The sequence below is a fragment of the Rattus norvegicus genome, chromosome 6, assembly GCF_036323735.1.
Source record: "Rattus norvegicus strain BN/NHsdMcwi chromosome 6, GRCr8, whole genome shotgun sequence".
NCBI classification, from domain to species: Eukaryota; Metazoa; Chordata; class Mammalia; order Rodentia; family Muridae; genus Rattus; species Rattus norvegicus.
In genome coordinates, this window is record NC_086024.1 from 114,621,951 (window position 1) to 114,644,002 (window position 22,052).

Here is a 22,052-nt window from a genome sequence, read left to right on the forward strand (position 1 = left end):
TTACATGAAGTTGAGTACTTATGGCACTTGTCCCAGTTGGGAGAGAGATGAACAGGTGAGGCCAAAAGTGACATCTGTGACTTGCTGCCATGGGCTGGCTTTGTGTGCATAATTTCCACTTCAAAGAGTTCACAGACTGGTGAGAGTTCATGCATCTTGTGCTTGTCAGCTAGTTAAAGCTGTGTTTGATACAACTAAGGTAAAAAAAAAATCTTTGGGGATGTTTTGTTTCAGCAATTTATGGATGCACCTTCCTCACTACACCAGTGAGGAAATTATGAAATGCTTGTAATTAACTTCTTCATTCCACAATATCCACTCATTTCCTTGTTTATGGAGAAGGAGGGGGAGGGCACCTGCTGATGTGTGAAGGGGGTAGGGGAGGAACTATGGCTTCTTTTTGCCCCCTCCTGGATCTTACAACCTGTTAATATGGACTTAATGCTCTGGCCTAAGGGGGAGCCAGGCTGTTTGCTTGTTTATGGACTTTGAAGCAAGTTCTCTGATAGCTCAGTAACATCTTTGAGGATGACTGTGCTCTTGTGATCCTCCTGCCTCTGTCTCCTGGATGTTAGGATTGTAAGAATGTTCCACAGTACCCACCCAATGTATACTGTGCTGAGAATCCAAGTGAAGGCTTTATACATGTCAGACAATTACCCTACCAAGTAGGCATTTATTTACAATAGTAATAGATAATCAATGTTGGATGAAAAGGAGTGGGTATCAATGTAAGATCAAGGATATTAACCAAGACAAAACTAAAATACTAATCTAGGCTACAAGTCTTTCTCTTTACCCCTGCAGGCTCATATTTCAAAAGGAAAGGTGTAATTATATAAAATAACTCAGTAGGGAAAGATGTCCTCATAAAGTCCTGAATGAGAATCTATCAGGGCAAAAAAATATTCTTATGAAAATCCTAGCTATTTTCAAATCTCAACATTGACTACTCCCCAAGGGGAGGTAAGCAACTGATTAACTACCTTCCACTCACCTTAATTTATTTGATTTACCACCAGCAACTTTTTTTCCCCTAGAAATCTCCTCCACTGACCTTGGACAAGTAAAAAGATGGCATTAATGGAAATACAGTTTTCATGTAACAGTCAGCTTGTTAACCCCATTGTCCAGCTTCCACGTGTAAAGAGGGAAGAATAGAGAAAACTAGTAGTTCTATACTGAGGGAGAGTGGACACGACTCTCTGAAGTAAAGGATAAAAATAAATCCCCTGTATTACTGAAGCATGTGGGTGCCATGAAATAGTGGAGCCTGGATCAATACATTACATTATAGCAGAAACAAGAAAGAAAAGAGTTTTCAGAGTTTTTATACTAGCTCCTTTGAAAAATGCCCATGTGACACACTACTCTGAAGATGCTGACGTCACTGAGTTTGACTCTTTCTCTGTAACACCTTGGAGGGAATGCTTTAGTGAAGGATAGTATCTACATTGCTCTTTTTCTTCTTTTTCTTTCATTTCCTTTCTTCTCATTTTTTCTCTTCTTCCCTTCCTTCCTTTCTTCCTTCCTTCCTGACCATCTCCCCTTCCCTCCCTCCCTCCCTCCCTCCCTTCCTTCCTTCCTTCCTTCCTTCCTTCCTTCCTTCCTTCCTTGCTTCCTTCCTCCCTTTCCTTTCCTTTCATCTCCTTCTTCAGGAATCTGGCTGTGTTGCCCAAGCTATCTCAGCCTTCCTAGTAACAGACTGTACACTCCTGCATCACACCCCTGGCTTAATATCTTCTCCTTTGAATGACTCATTGTTAGCTCTTTCCTCCATGGAGAAACTATCAGCAATAGCTTCTCTGGCCACTTTCACAACCCAGTATTAGTCATACTACAGCTTTGGACTTGTGGCTCTCCGTTCCTTAGATGAGTTCAGTATGGTCTTTGTGAACATAAACATTTTGTCAAAGCAGAAAAACTAGGCAAGGGCAGCTATCATTTTTCAATTTTAAAAATATATCAAATGAATATATATATATATATATATATATATATATATATGATGATACTTGCGAATACAAGCATTGAATGATTTTTTTTGTTTTGTCCATTGAAACAGGAGCCAAAACGAATGAATGAGTCTGAAGAGGGACAGCTGTGAGAAATATCCCTCAGAGGGTCACCTAGCCATGTTTGTGAAAATAGTTGTTCTAAAGATCTACTTTTCTCCAAAAATATTATTGGATACCTTCTACGAGCCAAGAATTGTGTGGATAGTTGGTATAGCTGAGAGGTAAATACCACCATCATGAACAGAATTCTAGTAGCAGACAGAAGACGTGTAGTATTGGGGGAAGTTTTAGGATGGAGGGAGAACACAAGGGAAGTTTTTGCCTGTAGCTCTGTGGCCAAGGGAGACCTCTCAACAGACTGCCCTTGCTTTGAAAGAACAGGGGAACTCTCAGTGAGAAAAAGAACGAGATGCTAGGTGAAGCCAAGAGAGCTTTGTAAGGGCCATACTGATTGATAGCCACTATGATAGAGGCCAAGCCAGCCTGTACTTTTACTTTTAATGACACACTTTCTTCTAAGTCCATTGCTGGCTTCATGAAAGTAAATGGAAGTTGGCTCTGTACTACGTATTATTCCAGGAATTGAAAGATGAGTTAGGCGGTTTCTTTTCTGAAGTTACAGTCCAAATAACAGCAGCAAAATGAAAAAAAAATGAGGATCATGAAGATTTTGCATGATGCAAAATAACAAGTGAAGCATTAGAATTGAAGCCATCAGGACCTCTATATAAACTCATTTCAGCATGAGATTGTGTTGTTAACTCCTGATGATTAAGAAATCTGACCTTCTTTTGGTTCCTTTCTTTTGAATCTATCGAGTATCATTCCGTTAACTTCACATAGTATATAGTTTCTTTAATAAAGTCTCATCTCAAGAAAACATTTCTTTAAGCAAAACAAACTTACCCTTAAAAAAAACACATTTCTTATGTGTATATGTGAGTGTGATCTCTCTTTCTCTCTCTGTCCCTCTGTCTCTCTGTCTCTGTCTCTCTGTCTCTGTCTCTCTCTGTGTGTATGTGCATGTGGATGTCCTATGAAAATGATGTCTGTGCCATTTATATGCAGGAAGAGAGCAATGCTCTGGTGTCTATTTTGCCCTTCCACCCTTTTGTGGGCTCAGGGACCGAACTCAGGTGGGTATGTTTGAACAGCCAGCGCATATATGAGCTTCTTACTGATCCCATATTTAATCTGTGGCTTTGCTTCTGGAGATTGAGTCCCTAAATGTTTCCCATACCTTATTTTACTCCTTCTCTTTTATTATTTCTTCTCTTCCTGTTAAAGAAAATTGTTAAATGAAGAAATAAAGGTGTGAAAACTCACTCAGCTACATTCTGTGTAAGCAGCAGAATGATTGTTTCATGATTCTTATTAGGTGTAGACTAATTCTCTCTCTCTTTTCATTCCTTCCTTCTTTCCATACCTCGACAATACTAGAGAAATATATTTTATCCTCTAAAATACTTCCCAGTAAATTCTTATGTGTAAATCAGGATTTCGTGTCTCATTAGGAAGTCATAGGGTGTTAAAAGGAAGAGGTTTTTGCAGATTATCTTTCTGTCATTGTGTTGTGGTTAAGATGTTTGACAGATGATCTATAATACACACAGATTTCTTGCACTTTACAAACTTAACTGTGCAGAACCTCTAGAACCCCCTCATCCACCATAACTGACATTTTACTACTGTCTGTTAGTAACTGAAAGTCTATTTGATCAAAAACTTCTTAAGCCACGAGCTCTCATAACTAAGTACTGAAACTTTTGGTGCTATTGTTACATTGACATGATCTTCCATTAGTAAAAAGCATATGAGACATTGTGTGCAACAGATGTGGAAAAGAAGCCCCAGCACGCAGATGACAAGTTTTAATTGCCACATCCCCACTACACATTCCACTAAAGGAAGTGTAGCAGTCTGTTATTTCAAGGGTCAGAGGCATGTGTTAAATGGATGATTTTATTAGTGGGATTTCCTAGACAACAGACTCTCTCCCAAAAATATCTTTAAAATTAAAGTCTACAAAGTCATGTTTGCCAAGTATGTTAAAATAATTAGAGTAGTGAAAGCATGACTTTATAGAATATTAACACTTTACAAAATGCCTATTGATTTTTTCACTAGTAGTAACAGCAACTTGTCAAATACTAAAATTGATTTAATCAAATGAGATGAGAAAATTAATTTAGTTGAACAGCTCTGTTCTTTAAATTCAAAGTCATATATGTGTATATACATACATATATATAAACATAGATATACGTATCCTACTTTTATTAGAATGGACCTATAGACACCCAGATTTGACTGCCCATCTTGAGCACAGAAATGTTCTGTTATTGGTTTAAGTTTCCAATGACTGTGCATAATTTCTCTTCCTGTTCTTATATGCCTACGAATTTCATAAACTCGTTGTTTTTGATAGCTGAGTAATATTCCATTGTGTAGATGTACCACATTTTCTGTATCCATTCCTCTGTTGAAGGGCATCTGGGTTCTTTCCATTTTCTGGCTATTATAAATAAGGCTGCGATGAACATAGTGGAGCACGTGTCTCTTTTATATGTTGAGGCATCTTTTGGGTATATGCCCAAGAGAGGTATAGCTGGATCCTCAGGCAGTTCAATGTCCAATTTTCTGAGGAACCTCCAGACTGATTTCCAGAATGGTTTTACCAGTCTGCAACCCCACCAACAATGGAGGAGTGTTCCTCTTTCTCCACATCCTCGCCAGCATCTGCTGTCACCTGAGTTTTTGATCTTAGCCAATCGCACTGGTGTGAGGTGAAATCTCAGGGTTGTTTTGATTTGCATTTCCCTTATGACTAAAGATGTCGAACATTTCTTTAGGTGCTTCTCAGCCATTCGGCATTCCTCAGCTGTGAATTCTTTGTTTAGCTCTGAACCCCATTTTTTAATAGGGTTATTTGTTTCCCTGCGGTCTAACTTCTTGAGTTCTTTGTATATTTTGGATATAAGGCCTCTATCTGTTGTAGGATTGGTAAAGATCTTTTCCCAATCTGTTGGTTGCCGTTTTGTCCTAACCACCGTGTCCTTTGCCTTACAGAAGCTTTGCAGTTTTATGAGATCCCATTTGTCGATTCTTGATCTTAGAGCATAAGCCATTGGTGTTTTGTTCAGGAAATTTTTTCCAGTGCCCATGTGTTCCAGATGCTTCCCTAGTTTTTCTTCTATTAGTTTGAGTGTGTCTGGTTTGATGTGGAGGTCCTTGATCCACTTGGACTTAAGCTTTGTACAGGGTGATAAGCATGGATCGATCTGCATTCTTCTACATGTTGCCCTCCAGTTGAACCAGCACCATTTGCTGAAAATGCTATCTTTTTTCCATTGGATGGTTTTGGCTCCTTTGTCAAAAATCAAGTGACCATAGGTGTGTGGGTTCATTTCTGGGTCTTCAATTCTATTCCATTGGTCTATCTGTCTGTCTCTGTACCAATACCATGCAGTTTTTATCACTATTGCTCTGTAATACTGCTTGAGTTCAGGGATAGTGATTCCCCCTGAAGTCCTTTTATTGTTGAGGATAGCTTTAGCTATCCTGGGTTTTTTGTTATTCCAGATGAATTTGCAAATTGTTCTGTCTAACTCTTTGAAGAATTGGATTGGTATTTTGATGGGGATTGCATTGAATCTGTAGAATGCTTTTGGTAAAATGGCCATTTTTACTATATTAATCCTGCCAATCCATGAGCATGGGAGATCTTTCCATCTTCTGAGGTCTTCTTCAATTTCTTTCCTCAGTGTCTTGAAGTTCTTATTGTACAGATCTTTTACTTGCTTGGTTAAAGTCACACCGAGGTACTTTATAATATTTGGGTCTATTATGAAGGGTGTCGTTTCCCTAATTTCTTTCTCGGCTTGTTTCTCTTTTGTATAGAGGAAGGCAACTGATTTATTTGAGTTAATTTTATACCCAGCCACTTTGCTGAAGTTGTTTATCAGCTTTAGTAGTTCTCTGGTGGAACTTTTGGGATCACTTAAATATACTATCATGTCATCTGCAAATAGTGATATTTTGACCTCTTCTTTTCCGATCTGTATCCCCTTGATCTCCTTTTGTTGTCTGATTGCTCTGGCTAGAACTTCAAGAACTATATTGAATAAGTAGGGAGAGAGTGGGCAGCCTTGTCTAGTCCCTGATTTTAGTGGGATTGCTTCAAGTTTCTCTCCATTTAGTTTAATGTTAGCAACTGGTTTGCTGTATATGGCTTTTACTATGTTTAGGTATGGGCCTTGAATTCCTATTCTTTCTAGGACTTTTATCATGAAGGGGTGTTGAATTTTGTCAAATGCTTTCTCAGCATCTAATGAAATGATCATGTGGTTCTGTTCTTTCAGTTTGTTTATATGATGGATCACGTTGATGGTTTTCCTTATATTAAACCATCCCTGCATGCCTGGGATGAAGCCTACTTGATCATGGTGGATGATTGTTTTGATGTGCTCTTGAATTCGGTTTGCCAGAATTTTATTGAGTATTTTTGCGTCGACATTCATAAGGGAAATTGGTCTGAAGTTCTCTTTCTTTGTTGTGTCTTTGTGTGGTTTAGGTATAAGAGTAATTGTGGCTTCGTAGAAGGAATTCGGTAGGGCTCCATCTGTTTCAATTTTGTGGAATAGTTTGGATAATATTGGTATGAGGTCTTCTATGAAGGTTTGATAGAATTCTGCACTAAACCAGTCTGGACCTGGGCTCTTTTTGGTTGGGAGACCTTTAATGACTGCTTCTATTTCCTTAGGAGTTATGGGGTTGTTTAACTGGTTTATCTGTTCCTGATTTAACTTCGATACCTGGTATCTGTCTAGGAAATTGTCCATTTCCTGAAGATTTTCAAATTTTGTTGAATATAGGTTTTTATAGTAAGATCTGATGATTTTTTTGAATTTCCTCCGAATCTGTAGTTATGTCTCCCTTTTCATTTCTGATTTTGTTAATTTGGACACACTCTCTGTGTCCTCTCGTTAGTCTGGCTAAGGGTTTATCTATCTTGTTGATTTTCTCAAAGAACCAACTTTTGGTTCTGTTGATTCTTTCTATGGTCCTTTTTGTTTCTACTTGGTTGATTTCAGCTCTGAGTTTGATTATTTCCTGCCTTCTACTCCTCCTGGGTGTATTTGCTTCTTTTTGTTCTAGAGCTTTTAGGTGTGCTGTCAAGCTGCTGACATATGCTCTTTCCTGTTTCTTTCTGCAGGCACTCAGCGCTATGAGTTTTCCTCTTAGCACAGCTTTCATTGTGTCCCATAAGTTTGAGTATGTTGTATCTTCATTTTCATTAAATTCTAATAAGTTTTTAATTTCTTTCTTTATTTCTTCCTTGACCAGGTTATCATTGAGTAGAGCATTGTTCAATTTCCACTTATATGTGGGCATTCTTCCCTTATTGTTATTGAAGACCAGTTTTAGGCCGTGGTGGTCCGAAAGCACGCATGGGATTATTTCTATCTTTCTGTACCTGTTGAGGCCCGTTTTTTGACCAATTATATGGTCAATTTTGGAGAAAGTACCATGAGGAGCTGAGAAGAAGGTATATCCTTTTGCTTTAGGATAGAATGTTCTATAAATATCCGTTAAGTCCATTTGGCTCATGACTTCTCTTAGTCTGTCGACATCACTGTTTAATTTCTGTTTCCATGATCTGTCCATTGATGAGAGTGGGGTGTTGAAATCTCCCACTATTATTGTGTGAGGTGCAATGTGTGTTTTGAGCTTTAGTAAGGTTTCTTTTACGTATGTAGGTGCCCTTGTATTTGGGGCATAGATATTTAGGATTGAGAGTTCATCTTGGTTGATTTTTCCTTTGATGAATATGAAGTGTCCTTCCTTATCTTTTTTGATGACTTTTAATTGAAAATTGATTTTATTTGATATTAGAATGGCTACTCCAGCTTGCTTCTTCTGACCATTTGCTTGGAAAGTTGTTTTCCAGCCTTTCACTCTGAGGTAGTGTCTGTCTTTGTCTCTGAGGTGTGTTTCCTGTAGGCAGCAGAATGCAGGGTCCTCGTTGCGTATCCAGTTTGTTAATCTATGTCTTTTTATTGGGGAGTTGAGGCCATTGATATTGAGAGATATTAAGGAATAGTGATTATTGCTTCCCGTTATATTCATATTTGGATGTGAGGTTATGTTTGTGTGCTTTCATTCTCTTTGTTTTGTTGCCAAGACGATTAGTTTCTTGCTTCTTCTAGGGTATAGCTTGCCTCCTTATGTTGGGCTTTACCATTTATTATCCTTTGTAGTGCTGGATTTGTAGAAAGATATTGTGTAAATTTGGTTTTGTCATGGAATATCTTGGTTTCTCCATCAATGTTAATTGAGAGTTTTGCTGGATACAGTAACCTGGGCTGGCATTTGTGTTCTCTTAGGGTCTGTATGACATCAGTCCAGGATCTTCTGGCCTTCATAGTGTCTGGCGAGAAGTCTGGTGTGATTCTGATAGGTCTCCCTTTATATGTTACTTGACCTTTTTCCCTTACTGCTTTTAATATTCTTTCTTTATTTTGTGCGTTTGGTGTTTTGACAATTATGTGACGGGAGGTGTTTCTTTTCTGGTCCAATCTATTTGGAGTTCTGTAGGCTTCTTGTATGTCTATGGGTATCTCTTTTTTTAGGTTAGGGAAGTTTTCTTCTATGATTTTGTTGAAGATATTTACTGGTCCTTTGAGCTGGGAGTCTTCACTCTCTTCTATACCTATTATCCTTAGGTTTGATCTTCTCATTGAGTCCTGGATTTCCTGTATGTTTTGGACCAGTAGCTTTTTCCGCTTTACATTATCTTTGACAGTTGAGTCAATGATTTCTATGGAATCTTCTGCTCCTGAGATTCTCTCTTCCATCTCTTGTATTCTGCTGGTGAAGCTTGTATCTACAGCTCCTTGTCTCTTCTTTTGGTTTTCTATATCCAGGGTTGTTTCCATGTGTTCTTTCTTGATTGCTTCTATTTCCATTTTTAATTCCTTCAACTGTTTGATTGTGTTTTCCTGGAATTCTTTCAGGGATTTTTGCGATTCCTCTCTGTAGGCTTCTACTTGTTTATTAATGTTTTCCTGTGTTTCCCTAAGTGTGTTCATGTCTTTCTTGAAGTCCTCCAGCATCATGATCAAATATGATTTTGAAACTAGATCTTGCTTTTCTGGTGTGTTTGGATATTCCATGTTTGTTTTGGTGGGAGAATTGGGCTCCGATGATGGCATGTAGTCTTGGTTTCTGTTGCTTGGGTTCCTGCGCTTGCCTCTCGCCATCAGATTATCTCTAGTGTTACTTTGTTCTGCTATTTCTGACAGTGGCTAGACTGTCCTATAAGCCTGTGTGTCAGGAGTGCTGTAGACCTGTTTTCCTCTCTTTCAGTCAGTTCTGGGGACAGAGTGTTCTGCTTTCGGGCGTGTAGTTTTTCCTCTCTACAGGTCTTCAGCTGTTCCTGCGGGCCTGTGTCTTGAGTTCACCAGGCAGCTTTCTTGCAGCAGAAAATTTGGTCTTACCTGTGGTCCCGAGGCTCAGGTTCGCTCGTGGCGTGCTGTCCAGGGGCTCTCTGCAGCGGCAGCAACCAGGAAGACCTGTGCCGCCCCTTCCGGGAGCTTCAGTGCACCAGGGTTCCAGATGGTCTTTGGCTTTTTCCTCTGGCGTCCGAGATGTGTGTGCAGGGAGCAGTCTCTTCTGGTTTCCCAGGCTTGTCTGCCTCTCTGAAGGTTTAGCTCTCCCTCCCATGGCATTTGGGTGCAGAGAACTGTTTATCCGGTCTGTTTCTTTCAGGTTCCGGCGGTGTCTCAGGCGCAGGGGTCCTGCCGCTCCTGGGCCCTCCCCCACGGGAGCCCAGAGGCCTTATACAGTTTCCTCTTGGGCCAGGGATGTGGGCAGGGGTGAGCAGTGTTGGTGGTCTCTTCCGCTCTGCAGCCTCAGGAGTGCCCACCTGACCAGGCGGTTGGGTCTCTCTCTCACCGGGTCTGGGAGCAGAGAGCTGCTGCGGGCCGGGATCCGCGGGTGTGGGACTTCCGCTAAACACAGAACGTGCCCGGTCCTAGAGAAATTCTGCTTCCGTGTGTCCCAAGCTCACCAGGCAGCTTTCTTGCAGCAGAAAATTTGGTCTTACCTGTGGTCCCGAGGCTCAGGTTCGCTCGTGGGGTGCTGCCCAGGGGCTCTCTGCAGAGGCAGCAACCAGGAAGACCTGTGCCGCCCCTTCCGGGAGCTTCAGTGCACCAGGGTTCCAGATGGTCTTTGGCTTTTTCCTCTGGCGTCCGAGATGTGTGTGCAGGGAGCAGTCTCTTCTGGTTTCCCAGGCTTGTCTGCCTCTCTGAAGGTTTAGCTCTCCCTCCCACGGGATTTGGGTGCAGAGAACTGTTTATCTGGTCTGTTTCCTTCAGGGTCCGGGGGTGTCTCTGGCAGGGGTCCTGCCACTCCTGGGCCCTCTCCCACGGGAGCCCAGAGGCCTTATACAGTTTCCTCTTGGGCCAGGGATGTGGGCAGGGGTGAGCAGTGTTGGTGGTCTCTTCTGCTCTGCAGCCTCAGGAGTGCCCACCTGACCAGGCGGTTGGGTCTCTCTCTCACCGGGTCTGGGAGCAGAGAGCTGCTGCTCCTTGCTCTCTTCAATTTGGACACACCGATGTGGTTGCTCCAAAGCACACGAAGAACTCAAGAGACTTACTCTTTTGCCAGTGTTCCCTCTAATGACAGAGAGCCATTTTTTTTTCCAGGAAGCGCAAAGTTTACTTTCCTGGCACTCAGGTGCAATTGTGATAATGCTTACACCACCACCTTCTTCTCATCATGCCTATTGACACCTAAAACTTAGAGATTTCATCTTGATTTGGGCATTACCTGGCATTTCAATTAAATACTATGTCTAGTAATACTAGGACTATGCTATATTGTCTTATCTCTCACTAGCACACAGAAAAGTACATAATAATTAGTAGGAACTTAATATATTTTTAATGAAGTATTAACTAATTTAGTATGGCCAAGCAGGTGATGTGCACGCAGAGAATACAGAATACCTTTTCACAGTTCATCCACTCCAGAATTCTTTTTTTAGCAGTAAATCCAAATAACATTTGAGGTTTCAGACATTCAAGAACAAAATCTGTTTGTGTCATGTGTATATGTACACATCTGAACATACATCACTACATATGTGTATATATTCATACTCAGGAAGGAATGGATGTGTATGTGTGTATGTATGCCTTAGGCCAAATGGGGAGACAGGTGATTTGAAGATTGGCCTGAAACCTGTTTAGCTTACAATAACTAGAAATGATAAAATTGCAAACAGTGAAAGAAAGTGAAGCAGCAAGCCGACTCGCCATGGATGGATTTCCAAGGATACAGTTGTTCTTGAACATCTGCAACCACTATATCACAAAGAGGACTTCGTTGAGTAGGGTAAAAGAGTTGCTGGTGAGACTGTAAATTCTCTTCAAGAACAAATGATAACTGATCCCAGAAGCTCAGTTTGTCCTGGAGGGAAGGGCACAAATTTCCTGAAAGTATCTCTCACAAGGAATTCTTCTGCATTCATCATAGCAAACTCCTACATCATTCATGGATGCCATAAGAGTCTAAAGAATCAGCACTTCATAGTGAAGATGATTAAATGGCTGTTTTGCTTGTCTTTTCTGCTGTAGTGCTTCTAATGAAGTCCCATCCAAGTTGTAGCATACCCCTCCCCATCCCCTCCTCCATTTCCTCACCTGTTCCTCTTCCTCTTCCTCCTCTCTCCTCCTCCTCCCTCCTCTTCCTCCTTTTACTCCTCCTTTTTTTTTTTTTGGTTCTTTTTTTCCGGAGCTGGGGACCGAACCCAGGGCCTTGAGCTTCCTAGGCAAGCGCTCTACCACTGAGCTAAATCCCCAACCCCGTCCTCCTTTTTATTCTTCTCCTTCTTCTTCTACCAATTCTCCTTTTTCCTCCAGAGGAAGAATTCTTCCCCATCAGCTATATACTCATGAAGACTGGACAGATCTGTAGACTATCACTTCCACTTGTGTATTTCCTTGTAGTGGAAATTATAGGATTTTTTTTTAAAAGACACAATGCCTAAATACATCCTTAGCTATGGTATATAAAAAGTTTTTCAACTGAGTTGCTTTAGTGATTAATATATAAATTGTTTAAGAATTTTACATTATTCTGCTTTTATTTTCTGTGGACTAAGATCAATTAATGAGGATAGGACTACTTTATATATGATATTTTATCCCATATATTCAAGTATAAAGATTTGAATAATTCTGTACTCAAGAAAGTATGTTCCCAATATTACAGAAAATATACTGACCTAGATGAGATACGTCATCTTCCTTATGTTCTGGTCATACACCAAAGTCTTATCATATACCCAAATTCCCCTCATCCATCTGCTTCTTACCCCCCTCTTTCTCATTCATTCTCAACTCTCTCTCTCTCTTTCTCTCCATGTTTTCTAATGACCTTTCTCAAAGAAAATACTCCATAGTGATTTTTGCTACCCAAACAGAATCATTAGGGAGCAAGTTAGGGCTGAATTAAATTTTATTAACTCACATTTATGTGGAATCTAAAGCAGTTCTAGGCATAGAAGTATATATTGTAGAGGTTTCCGTAGGCTTAAGGTTGAGGGAAGGCAAGGAGGAGATCATAGATCAAAGCACACAAAGTTTCCATTAGAATAGAGGAATCCCTTGGCCTTTGTTAAGCAGCACAGTGAACAAGAGCATATTGTCTGTTATACAGCTGCTTCTTAGGCTAAAAAGGAATGGTTTAAAGAATATTTTGTTAATGCAAACACTTTATAGGATCTATGTACATGTTTATATATCAGTATCATAACAATAGAATTTGTAAATTGATTGTTGAATAATATTTTGAAAGTTAAAGAAAAATCAATGAAATTTTATTAAGTATCTTTTCTTGAGGTCCTTTTAAGAATATGGAGTGCCAATTGCTGTTACCTATAGTCAGGGCAGAAAAGTTATAATTCATAGTTATCCATTGTGATATTGGACAGATCCCGCAACTATGCAAGGGCCCCTGTATTTATATGTATAACCGAAGACAAAATGGTAGCTTCATGGATTCTCTTTCCATTGTGTAATACATGATTTGATGTGCCTTGCACAGGTCTTGACCAGTATGAGACATGCAAAGAGGTCCATGATAGCTCTCTATCCATGTGCTCCAGTTGGGTCAGAAATAAAGTCTGTGACTATTAATGATGAGTGTGTTTTTGTAAATTAGCTACATTGGGTGGTGCATTCCTATAATCTAATATTACAAGGAGGCTTACTCTGAAGAAAGTTTTAGTCTAGCCTGGATAACTTACTGAGATTGTATCTGAAAGTAAACAGGGAACTTGGAGTGGAATTTAGAGGCAGAATTCTTGCCAAGCATGCTGAATGCTCAATATGAACTATTTCAAAAGCAGACAAATAAGGTATAATTTATGACTGCTTTTGCCCCAAGTATGGACAATGGGCCTTTGTGAACCAGTGTTGTCTTGTAGACTTTCTTAAAAGGTTGTAACCTCAGGAGGGAATGTTTGCTTTAAGTAAAAGTATGGTCATATTTAAAGGATGCAAACTTTAAGAAGGTGGATCATCACTGGGAATGACAAGAGCACTGACCTCCCAGAAAACAAGTTCACCTCATGCAAAAAGTCACAATAGCCACATGTCGTGTTCAGGTCACTAATGACTCCAGTGATGATAGACACTTACATTAGTCTTGGCCTCACAAGGAAGATCTACTCTCATCACTCAAGTTTCCCCAGGAAGTGAGAGGGCTTGCCTCAGTGCCAACCAGGGCACTTTATCTTCAGTGGTACCTGCTTTATTCTTGTTCCTGTTTTAAACGAAATTAGAAGCAACCAAGTAAACTTCTGTTCTACTTAATACACATCATGGTGGCCTGCGTAGGGGGAATTAGGGACAGTGGGGGATGGAATAAATCCTCAAGAGTCATGTGTATGTGCTTTCTGGTAAGCAGACCCAGTGTTCCTTTGGAGGCTTAAGCTCCAACGACATAGCCTTGGAGAATCTTCCAGTGTCCACTAAAACCTGCCACCTGTATTGTACAGTGTGGAGCAAAAGCTGAGGCAGAGAGATAAGGAGAGGCAGGATGTGTGGCTGAATAAAGAACTTTCAATTTCTTTTCTCACTGGATCGCATGTATCACATCACTTTTTTTTTAAAAGCACCCACATTAAAAAAAAAAACCTACAATCTAAGCACGAGCTGTGTCGGAGTCTTTTCACATGAGTGACTCAATCAGGGTCTAGTCTAACAGGGAGAAGCACTGTATTAATTTAAATATGGCAGGTGCCACCTAAGTTTATTGCAAGAGCTAAAGACCAATTATCTTGCGTTTTTCCATTAAATTGCCTTTTCTAAAAAGAGACTGGTGTGTCTGAATATATCCATCATAACAAATCGTCAGGCTTTGATGGAAGTGACTGCCGTTTATTTGTAACGTGTCATATCGTGGCTGTTGAATCAACGCTAAAGTTATCATAGTCACACTAAGGTGAGAGGCGGGAAATGAATGTTTATAGACTTGCAGTGTGGCTTCAGGAATAAAAGCGTACGGCCAGGAGCAGGTGTGCAAAGTGCTCTACTCCAAGGCCTGGTAGATTAGAGAAAAACCTTTGAAAGTAAAGATTAGGCACTTGCTAGTTATTTTTCTCATCACAGCAACAAAATACTTGAGAGAGGCAACTTCAAGGAGGAAGGATATTCTTGTGCTCCTCAGTTTTGATAGTGTATTTTCTCTTCTCTGTCTACTGTACAGCAGACAACATTGTGTTTCTCAGACCTATTTTCTACTGATCAAAGTGGTCATTTGCTAACCTTTTCAGGGACAATGGGAGGAGGGGAGGAAGGAGAGGCTGCAGTCAGTGTGTACTGTATTGAGAAAAGAATAAATAAGAATAAATAATTAAAATATCATCAAAAATTGATATTGGGAGCTAATGCATTTTTAAACAATTATTTTCAGAAAAATTTATTTTTAGATGTTGGCCATTGCAGGTGTGCTCTTTATAGGCTTTCTGTTAAGAACATGGAAATGCTTTAAGGAGCATACCGGCACATCAAGAAGGGTGCAAGTAAACAACATCTTACCAGGACACTGGGTAGCAGGCAGCTCTTACCGACTCCTTCTCAAGCTGCCTTTGCTGTTCTATGCTACACATAAGAGATTACTCTGTGCTCCCCCAATACACCACACCATGCCTTGTGAACCTCTGATCATGATCTCCAAATGGAATATCCTTTCAGGACTAAGAATCAGTAGCTATAAATTCATCCTCCATTCTCAGTAAGTCTTCCCAGGTACAATTTCTTTACTAATGGGAGAACATTCTGACTCCAGTCCATTTACCAACTTCTCATTTTTCATCTTTCCTCATTCTATTAGTTGCTATTATTGATTTGAGACAAGGTTTCACTGGGTTCCCCTGTCTCATTGGCACTCGCCATGTGGATGAGACTAGCCTGTACTTTGCAACAGTCTTCCTTATATGTCTCACCCCTGAGATTAGAGCATGTTCTGAAGTTTCTGACTTCCTTATTCTTCACTGGATATTTTTTGACAGCTCTTAATGTATTTCTCTTCCCTCATTACCTTCACATAAGGAAACTCTGAGAAGAATTACCTTAAAGAATGTCATCATTAATACATCCCTATTGTTCTTATCCATTATGGCCTTATGACTGTACGGTTTTATGCCCTTTCAACTTATACTTTACTTTGAGTAGATTTTCTTTGCGTCACAATTACACTTATGTTGTTAAGCTGACTAGTGTTTTCCTGTATTTATAGATCACATTTTATTTATTCATCAGTAGATATCTGGGATTTTGTGTGCGTGTGTGTGTGTGTGTGTGTGTGTGTGTGTTTTGGGGAACTACTGTCTTTTCCACTTTGGCTACAACATAGCGAATTCTCACCAATGATGCAAAAGTATCCTCCACATCCTTACTTATAAAGAAATATTTCAATGTGGGCTTGATCTGCATTTCACTATCAATTAGTCACATGACATAACCTCTCATGCTTTTATTGGCCATCTATACATCCTGTTATTTTTCATCTATTGACATTCCAAGGGATTGAACCCAGAGCCTTCACATGCCGAAGTTATCCCACCACTCAATGACGTCTTCAAGCCTTACCACTTTCTGAGTGGATTTTAGGGCTTTGCTTTTGTATTTCTTTATATAATCTGGATAATAACTGATAATGGAAATCAAGAAGCCATTATATCTACATGTACATTTAATTTTAGAATACAACACTATGTTGTTTTTTCCATTAAGTGGTCTTATTAATCTTGTGGAAATCATTGCATCCAAGTGAGATAGTGAAAGCTATTGCTTTGCATATTTATAACTTCTCTTACACAGATTTACCATTTGTTCTTACTAATTTAATAGACTTAGAAGATGTAGGTATTTATTCATGGATCTTTAACAAACTTATCATGTTCTTTTCCGGTATTTATAGCTTATTTTATTTTACTGCTTTACTGTTTTAATAACAGCATCCAAAGGATGTCTGGTAATACTGTACTAATGAAAACTTCTGTTTCCTGATTTTCTTGTCAAAGGCTATATATACATTTTATTACTTGCTGTAATGTTAGATGATTTTGATAGCTACTATCATATTTAAAACACTTTGCCTCATTCCTGTTTTAATTAAAGTTTGAAAAGGAATGTCTCTAGGATTTTGTTAAGTCCTAGATAAAATTATATTCTAATTCTTCTTTAATTGGTTGGAATAATAAAATATGTTGAGGAGATACATTTAATGTTGTGATGCATTAATTCTCATAGTATTGGATTCTAGTTTTAATATACCCTTGATTTTACTACAAAATTCTATGAATATTCATAAGGGACATTGTCTAAGCTGTTTGGGTTTTGTTATTGTATGTTTGCTATCTGTTAGCATCTGTGAACTAGAAAAGGGGGACCTGAGAAGGGATGAAGATATTTTAAAGTGGGGTAGCCAGTGAGTGTGTGGTGGAATACATGGAACTGTAAGCAGAGAAGGCCTGAACAGGAAGGAAGAACAGGCAAAAGGGAGAAGGGTGGGGGCAGGGAGGCAACACCGTAATAACTATTAACATATCACATTGAAGCCCATGGCTTTGTACATAACTTAACAATTAATTTCAGAAAGAAGGAAAATAGTATATTGGATTTTTTAAAAGAATATCTTAGTTCACATGGGCCACTAAAACAAAGTAGTCTAAATTATTTTTGTAAGCAACAGAAATTTGAATGAATGTTATAAGTCTGGTACCCAGTAAGCTCCAAGTAAAGATATCATGTGTGAGTGTCAAGTGAGGGCCTACACACTCACAGATTTTTCTCATCAGCCTCCTGTGTCCATTATGTACCCCAACTATACAATCCACAAGCATTTGTCAAAAGAATACAACCAGAAGACCATCTGTCCCAATATAAAACATACATGAACTGCTGAAGCTGATGTGGTCACACACACATAAATCTGAGCACTTGGTATGTAGAGGCAGGAGAATCAAGAATTGAAGTAAGCCTGGGCTACATAGTGACTTCAAGGCTAGCCTGGGATACATGTGATTCTGTCTGAACAAAAAGCCAACAAAACCGTAACAGAAAACCTAATGAGCATTTCCTTTTCTTGGGGTACACTCCTGAGCTGTTGACATTGTCATCCTTGTCAACCCATTCCAGCAGCAAACTTTGATGCTCGATTGATCAGTTTCTGTGAGAGTCATCTGGGGTTCTTATCTATTATTGCAAAACTCTTTTTAAAGATCTCAGTAAGGAAACTTGTCCCTGATATATGTAGAGTTTAGTATGTTAAGGCTGATTATTTTATTTGAATCCCAATGAGTATGAGAAAAACAACAGTTTGCACATAAAGAGACTTGTACCTTCATTAAAACAGACGTACAGGTCAGATACAATAATGTCATTTCACTTGAAGCTGTACCTGATAAATTATTTCTGTTTTATTGAGTGTGCATGTGTGTAGTAACATGTATGTATATATCCTGTAAATGTATACATATGTGGGTACATGTGTGTGTATGTTTACATGGAAGTCAGAAGTAAATATTGGACATCTTTCTATATCACTTTACATCTTTGAGCAATGGGGTCCCGCACCTATCCTGAGGCTCATCAATTGGACGGGATTCCTTAGTCAACACATCCAGGGATGACCCTGTCTTTATATTCCTAGGGTTTATAGGGTTTCCCAGGGTTTCCTAGGGTTATAGACTACCATTCCTATCTTTTGTGTGGGTACTGGGGATCCAAACCCAGGTCATCATCCTTGTACAACAAGCACTTTACATAGCTAGGTTTTTCCATGTCCTAATGCCATCTTTGTTACAGCTCTTAAAACTGTTAGGTAGGAAAAAGATCTCATACCTGTATACAACATATTCTGATTATATTCATTTTCTATTTCACCACTATCTCCACCTGCACTTTCCCTAACAAAGCACTGTGTCAACTTCTTGTCCAAATATTCTTTGGTTTTTTTCAGTATCTACTGCATCCAATTAATGTTACCAAACTGTGAATGGGTATGGGATCATCTACTGATGGATGCCTGAGAAACCTACCAATGGCCTTACCCCCAAAGAAAACTGGCTAGCCCTTCTCTAGTTTCTCTCAATCACCAGTAGCTCCTCAGGCAGCACAGGAAACTCATGAGCCTCTATCACTCTTTTAATCATGCCAAAACTGAGGCCCAGTGAAGACAAGCATGTATAGCATGGTGACACGGTGAAATGAATGCGTATTATGAAGAAAAGAGTGTGAGCTATCATAGTTCAGATTCCTTCCTCCTCCCTAACTCTGAGATGATTTCTACAGTTCAAATATATGTCTTATACAATTCAGAGTCATCCACCTTCCAAAATTTTGGACAAAATTTTCAGGGAAATTGTGTTTTATAAATGAGAGCACAGGAAAAACAAAATCATCTTTGCGTAGCCCATGGCCCTAGAAAGTATGAAGTCCTTGTAAATCAAGTATTTAAATCAAGGTTCCTGCTTTTCATCTGTCTTTCCCTTGCAGAGAACAGGCAGCTCTTAGACGCTCCTTGATTGCTCTCAGAAAAGGTATTTCAAAACATTACTTAAAAGAAGAAATGGAGGCAAATAAAATAGTTTGAACTTCCCCTTTATTCTAACCATGTCCCTAGAGATGCTATCAGAAGCCATATGTCCTGAAAAGAAAAATAACATTACAAACTGGGGGATGAATAAGTGGCAGATGATCATTTGTGCTTCTCATCTCATTCATCTGTGGTTTCCTAACAGACATGTGCATATGGTCTTTGCTGTCAGTTATTACTCGATGAAATGAAAGGAAGATCATATTGCTCTCCCTCACATATCCCTATGAAGTAGAATCTAAAGTGTATTCACTTATTGGCTGTCTTTTTAAAAATTCGCCCTGTGATTTAATAACTAAGAAGTAACAGAAAACTCTGAAAAAAGAAATGGGTGTGATTTTATTACCAGAGACTGCCAAAACTTCACCGAGGTGAAGTCATTCGAGGGTGTGCGTAGGTAGTAATTTTTTATAAACTGAAAGCGCTGTGTTCCTCGATCATGTGCACTGGTAAACGTTAATTGATAAGTATTTATGAAATATTTCCACGTTGAGGTGAACTGACAAACAGCTGAGCTGAATGAATGGGCACTGTGGCTGCTCCTTTTCCCCCTCCTCCTCCTCCCCCTTCTCCTCCTCCCCCTCCTCCTCCTCCTCCCCCTCCTCCTCCTCCTCCCCCCTCTTCCTCCCTTCTCCTCCTTCTTTCTATTCTTCTTTCTCTTCTCCTCCTCCTTTTCTTCCTCCTTCTCATCTTCCTGATCTCCCTTCGTTTATTTGCAGTTCTTCTCCATGCCTGAATGACAATATGAAGATTTGTACAAAAAGGTGGTCCAAGATTCATTATTTTCCAAAGGCTCACAATTGTTGACCAAGAGATAAATTAAACAGCCCCATCCTTGAGAAACTCAGAGTACAGAAGGGCTCTGGATTCTCATTTTGTTTGACAATAAAACTTGATATTTATTTTATTAAACCCAAATATTGCACAATTGCTTGGGACCTACTCTCTTTTCCTATGTAAGAAAATGGTATGGTTATGGAAGTTAAATTATGTTGGCTACGAGATAATATCTGGCATAAAATTATTACTGGAGGCTGGCCGGCAGAATTGACTATTTTATGAGCGTGGTAAATTATTCCTAGGCATATTAGAGTTTGACTTCTCTTAGCATTCAAATGGAGACTGTAACTGTTAGGATCCAAATTATTGTGTTCTCACAAATTCATGCCAAGACAATTTTTAGTATCCATGGTGATTGGTCCAAGAACCCCCAAAGATAGCAAAAAATTCATGCACTATGTTTAAAGACAGAATCTTTGAAGATGGAAATGGGGCTGCATTGAGTTTATTAGACTAACTCCTAACCCTACATGTATAGTATGCTCACTACAAGAGGTTATTAGGGGTACAATGCTCCTCTGACCTCACTCCTTTGTCAACCCATGCTGACAGCAAGGGTAGAGATAGTTATCTACAAGCCACAGGGATTGGCTTCTGCTCTCAAAATGGAAGATAAAATAAATTTCAGATTTTCATATCACCCATGCCAGCAGTGATGCCCATGTCACTCTTGTAAATGAAGGTGGCAGTCATTTCTCTATTCTACAGGTTGGGAATATTATATTGTGTACTGGGAATCATTCATTTGGAGTTGGTATGAGCATTAGTACCACTGTTAATACCAGTATTGCAATAAGTGTTACTAGGTTGTAGAAGAAAGATTTGTCCTGTGAGCTTAGGAAAAGTCAGTTCCACTAGGAAGAATTTGACCGTGGCCCGGATGCTTTAATTTCAGATCAATTTCAATATTACCAAACATCTCCTTTATCCATAGCAAGCTACCCTGGGCTTCTGTGAGAACGATACCTGTCTTTTATGCTTGTCTGATCTGATATTTCCAAGGTGCTATGTTTCTGGAAACACCATTCTCCCCAGTCCTTTGAAGGGCAGGGTATGTTTGCCAGTGTTTCCAAGGGCCTGCTAACTGTGTACGTATCATTTTATATTACTCAGATATGGGGAAAGTAAAGGCATGGAAATGGTCACCCAGGATTGGTATGTCTGTCAGTGGTTAAGCTTTAAAAGCAGCAAGTTACTTCTTCATTTCTCCTTGGGAAAGGCTTAACTTTCCTGTGATCAGCTCCAAGAATATTTGCTGAGACAGATTTAGCAGTTACTTAATTTCTATGAAGAGTGGTCCCCTGATTTTATTTATCATTGTAACTAAATAATAGAGACCTCTCATAGGAAAGCATTTTGTTAGTTTTAAATCTTCCTGCCACAAGGTATTCTGTGACACTGGATATTAATTCGCAAAGGCTTCATTAGGCAAGTTTGAACTCTCATGTTGCTGAACAGATTCAGGGCAATACTGAATCAGCATTGGTCTGTTCACAGAAGCATGGACATTATGCTCTTGTTTCTGCATCCTTAGAATATTGAATTCTTTGAAAGATTAATTTCTATTTAGTTTTTTATCACTCTTCCTTCAAGAAAGCAAAAGAGATTGCCCTATCTGAAAAGACCCACTCAGCTGCCCAAGCATTGTTTAAGAAATGGATCTATGGGTTGGGGATTTAGCTCAGTGGTAGAGCGCTTGCCTAGCAAACGTAAGGCCCTGGGTTCAGTCCCCAGCTCCGGAAAAAAAAAAAAGAAATGGATCTATGCTCTCCCTGAGGACGTATGCATTCCTAGGTATTGCATTCAGCCTCTCAATTTAAAAAGAAGCAAATACATTTACCATTTCTTTGCCAAAGGGAAGTGGTGCTCAAAAAAAATGATTTTTTTTCTTTTAAGGTTAAACGCTTTATATTTTACTTTATCTATTGACACTTTATCGTTGTGTTTGAAGTTATTTCCTGTTGCTTTTCATAGTAGTAAAAATAGATCAATAAGCTACCATTCCGATGAATTCATTGGAGG

At 39.4% G+C, this 22,052-nt stretch overlaps 1 protein-coding gene across 51 annotated transcripts in view; it reads left to right on the forward strand.

The window, feature by feature from the left end:
• Nrxn3 (neurexin 3) overlaps positions 1 to 22,052 on the forward strand; it is a 1,631,407-nt gene that overhangs the window by 1,249,284 nt on the left and 360,071 nt on the right. The gene's annotated exons all lie outside the window — the stretch shown is intronic.